Source organism: Pan troglodytes, chromosome 10, assembly GCF_028858775.2.
Source record: "Pan troglodytes isolate AG18354 chromosome 10, NHGRI_mPanTro3-v2.0_pri, whole genome shotgun sequence".
NCBI classification, from domain to species: Eukaryota; Metazoa; Chordata; class Mammalia; order Primates; family Hominidae; genus Pan; species Pan troglodytes.
In genome coordinates, this window is record NC_072408.2 from 15,127,502 (window position 1) to 15,132,479 (window position 4,978).

Sequence of the window (4,978 nt, forward strand, 5' to 3'; positions counted from 1 at the left end):
AGAGTGCAATGGTGCGATCTCGGCTCACAGCAACTTCCACCTCCTGGATTCCAGTGATTCTCCTGCCTCAGCCTCCCGAGTAGCTGGGATTACAGATGCCCACCACCACGCCTGGCTAATTTTTGTATTTTTAGTAGAGACGGGGTTTCATCTTGTTGGCCAGGCTGGTCTCAAACTCCTGACCTCACAGGTGATCCACCCGCCTCGGCCTCCAAAGTGCTGAAATTATAGGCGTGAGCCACTGCGCCCGGACTAATGTTTTAGTTTTTTAAAGATAGAGATTGGCGTCTCACTATATTGCCCAAGCTAGTCTCAAACTTGTAGGCTCGAGCAATCCTCCCACCTGGGCTGAGATTACAGGTGGGAACCACTGTTCCTGGCTGAAAGTTTATATTAAGTGTCATGAAGGGGCACTACCAAGTGCATAAAAAATAAAATACAGGCTGGGAGCGGTGGTCCACACCTGTAATCCTACCGCTTTGGAAGGCTGAGGCAGGAGGATAGCTTGAGTCCATGAGTTCAAAACCAGCCAATCCTATCTCAAAACAAGCAAACAAAGCTGGGCATGGTGATGTGTGTCCGTAATTCTAGCTACTCTGAAGGCAGAGGCAGGAAGGATCCCTTGAGCCCAGGTGTTAGAGGCCAGCCTGAGCAACCTAGCGCAACACTGATTCTACAAAAAATAAAATACAGGCTGGCCGCGGTGGCTCACGCCTGTAATCTCAGCACTTTCGGAGGCCAAGGCGGGCCAATCACCTGAGGTCGGGAATTCCAAAACAGCCTGACCAACATGGAGAAACCCCATCTCTACTAAAAACACAAAATTAGCCGCCAGGCACCGTAGCTCACGCTTGTAATCCCAGCACTTTGGGAGGCTGAGGCGGGTGGATTACGAGGTCAGAAGTTTGAGACCAGCCTGGCCAATATGGTGAAACCCCGTCTCCACTAAAAATACAAAAAAAAAATTATCTGGGCGTGCTGGCACGCGCCTGTAGTCCCAGCTGCTTGGGAGGGTGAGGCAGGAGAATCGGTTGAACCCGGGAGGCGGAGGTTGCAGTGAGCCGAGATGGTGCCACTGCACTCCAGCCTGGGCAACAGAGCAAGATTCCGTCTCAAAAAAAAAAAAAAATTAGCCAGGAGTGGTGGTCCATGCCTGCAATCCCAGCGACTCCGGAGGCTGAGGCAGGATAATCGATTGAACCCGGGAGGCGTAGGTTGCAGTAAGCCTAGATCGCGCCACTGCACTCCAGCCTGGGCAATAAGAGCGAAACTCCGTCTCTAAAAAATAAAAATAAAATAAAATAAAATACAAATTTAGTCCCAAGACAGTTGTGCCCATAAGTCCCAACTATTGTCCCAGGTATTCAGGAAGCTGGGACAATAGCTGGTATTCAGGAAGGTGGGAGGGTTGTTTCAACCCAGGAGTCTGAGGCTGCAGTGAAGCCGTGATCGCTCTGCTACACTCCAGTCTGGGCAACAGGGTGAGACCCTGTGTCAAAAGAAAAAAAACCTACATAATACATAAATACAACGCCATGATATATAAATCACGTTGTTTTTTGTTTTGTTTTGCTTTTGAGACGGAGTCTCACTCTGTCTCCCAGGCTGGAGTGCAATGGTGCGATCTCGGCTCACTGCAACCTCCACCTCCTGGGTTTAAGCGATTCTCCTGCCTTAGACTCCCGAGTAGCTGGGACTACAGGTGCCTGCCACCACACCCAGCTAATTTTTGTATTTTTAGTAGAGACAGGGTTTCACCATGTTGACCAAGCTGGTCTTTGAACTCATAATCTCAAGTGATCCGCCTGCCTTGGCCTCCCAAACTGCTGGGATTACAGGTGTGAGCCACCATGCCCAGCCAAATCACCTGTTTTTAAACCATAGAAAAAGGGGAAGATAAATGTCAAAGGAGGACTGTATTTACAACTCAACAGTAAGGAAAATAAAGTCCTTGATTTAGATTCCCTCCCTTTCCAGTTTTCCACTTCTTTCTCCTCTCAAGCACTTCTTCTGCCTGGCAAGAAGCATGCAAAACAAACTCCCCATTTGCTCTTCTTCTTCTTCTTCTTCTTCTTCTTCTTCTTCTTCTTCTTCTTCTTCTTCTTTTTTTTTTTTGGAGACATAGCCTCACTCTGTCACCTAACCTGAAATGCAGTGGCTCAGTTAACTGCAACCTCCACCTCCCGGGTTCAAGCTATTCTCCTGACTCAGCTTCCCCAGTAGCTGGGATTACAGGCGTGCGCCACCATGCTTGGCTAATTTTTGTATTTTTTAGTAGAGATGGGGTTTCGCCATTTGGACAGGCTGGTCTCGAACTCCTGACCTCAGGTGATCCACTAACCTCAGCCTCCCAAAGTGCTGGGATTACAGGCATGAGCCACCGCGCCCGAACTACAATTCTTGGACGTCTCCATTAATTCTTACTGCTCTTCCATCCCCAATCTTGTCTTTCTCGGTGTCTTGATTACTTGAAAATCATCCCTTCGTCTCTGTTTCTCGAGCAGTGCCCCTTCCGCAACAGTACGCGCTCTCCTTTTTTTTTTTTTTCTTTTGAGGCAGGGTCTCAGTCTGTTGCCCAGGCTGGAATGCAGTGGCGCGATCTCGGCTCACTGCAACCTCCGCCTCCCGGGTTCAAGCGATTCTCCCGCCTCAGCCTCCCGAGTAGCTGGCATTACAGACGCCCGCCACCAGGTCCGGCTAATTTTTTTGTATTTTTAGTAGAGACGGGGTTTCACCATGTTGGCCAGGCTGGATTTGAACTCCGGACCTCAAGTGATCCGACCTCTTCGGCCCCCCAAAGTGCTAGGATGACAGGCGTAAGACAACGCGGCCGGCCGCGCTCTCCCTTTCTTGCACTCGTCTTTATCTTCTAAGCCCTCCACATGCTTTTAAACTGTCAGTCTTTTCATTTTTATTTCTTCCTCCTGGACGCATTTACCCAAATTGGCCCGAGGGAGGCTGAGACAGCAGATACGAAAGAAAAATGTGTGTATGCGTGAGTCTTTGGGTGGCGAAGGAGGAGGAGGAGGAATGTAGCTCGGGGCTCGGTCCCCGTGCTGGGATTCCGAGGGCGGGGGACAGGATGCGCGCGCGGCGGGTAGCGTGCCACACGGCACGTCCCGGCCGCTGCAGGAAGGCGGGGCTCAGGTCCCGCCGACTCCCACATGCTGGGGGACACCGGGAGCGCCTCCCACTCCCACCCCGCCGGAGAGCCTTGCAATTTTCAGGAATCGGCGTCTTCTCTGGAAAGCCGCCAAAGGTTTTAAGAGGGTTTCGCCTTAAGGGCAGATGTTTTGTGCTAGGCCAGTAATCCTCAAACGTCCCTTTTAGCCCCACTCAGCTGTGTGAGTCTCCATCCCCATCTCCTCCTCTCACCCGACCACGTTGCCTCTTTAGCTGCAGGTCGTTTTTTTCCTCTTCTTTCCCACGTACGCTCCACGTTTCACATTTCACGCTTCCACACAGCCTCCTATGTTTACAAACTCTCTCCCTTCATTATGCCCGAACAGCACGCTGAGTCTTTTTTAAAGTCAATTTTATGTATAAAATGTACACAATACAGTTCAAACCTTTTAGGTGTGGAGGTGGACGACTTCTCTCTCTCTCTCTCTCTCTCTCTCACACACACACACACACACCAGTGTTGCCACTACCCCAATCCGCACAGAAATTTTCATCATCTTAGAAAGCTCAGCATCCTGAATCTTGGGCAGTTAGCCTGTCATTTTTCAATCACGACTTACAGGTTTTCTCCCTCACGCATTCACTTTTTCATATGTTGGTGAAATATTTACGTAAGTACCACGTATGAACCAAACACTACGGAAACAGAAATAACCGGGAAACTGGAGCAACTCAATGTAAAAGGGAAGGCGCATACAATAAGACACATACTTTTGTTTCCCCTTCACCTATAGTATTTCTGCTAATCCTTCCCCTTCCCCTTTAAAAACAATTAAAAAAATTTTTTTGTGAGTATATAGTAGGTGTATATATTTATGCGGTCCATGATGTTTTAATGCAAGCATGCAATGTAAAATAATCACCTCATGGAGAATGGGGGATCCATCTCCTCAAGCATTTATGCTTTGAGTTACCCCCTCATCTTTTTAGACCCTCAGACAACTTAGTCAGCTGACCAATCCTTCCTGAGAAATAAATGTTCTTTTTTACCCTTTTTTATGTCTTCCTGAGGAAGGCTGAGGGTGAATGAAGCACATTAGGCTGAGAATAGCTGCTGAGTAGAAAGCCGGTGAGAAAACAGAGAATTTCCTGGAGGCATGGGAGGGGCACGCTGTAATGAGTGGGAATGTCACAGGCGCTGTTTCAAAAAGAGTGGATAAAAGCCTGAGAATGCGGCTGTAAAGGCTACTGGAAGGCTCCTCGGGCAGGGGACAGGATGTGAGCCCCTGGAATAGACTCATAAAAGAAAATGTTAGCACATACCATTGAATTCACTGAGACACATGAGAAAATATGGGAAAGTCGGAGAGTAGAAGAAAATGTAAAGACCCCCCTCCTCCCCAAAGAGTACGTTGTGTAGTGGGGTAGAGTGGAAAATCAATCCAAGAAAAGTAGCAAACGGACCCAAAGATGAAGAGGAAGAAAAGAAACAGCAACACGAAAAAAAAAAGCCACCAGATTTGTTGCAACGTTGACGTAAACCTGGCCCTCTTCCTGAACCGGTGACCCAGGGTTTCCGCTTCCCTTTGCTGTCATCTTGCTCAAGTCTAGAAGCTGAAATATCATCATCAACTCGACATGAGGGGATAACCTCTGGATCCACTCATCAGATGCTCATCAGACGTTCCAATTACAAAACTGAACCTCTTCTTAGTGCTGGGGCGGTTAGAATGCAAACATTTCAAGAAAAAAAAAACATTGTTTTCTAGTGGTGATAGAATTGAGGGTGAGTTCTTCCTTCCTTTATTTTTGTCTTTTATTTTTTTCTACTTTACTGAAGTGCACATGCAATAAA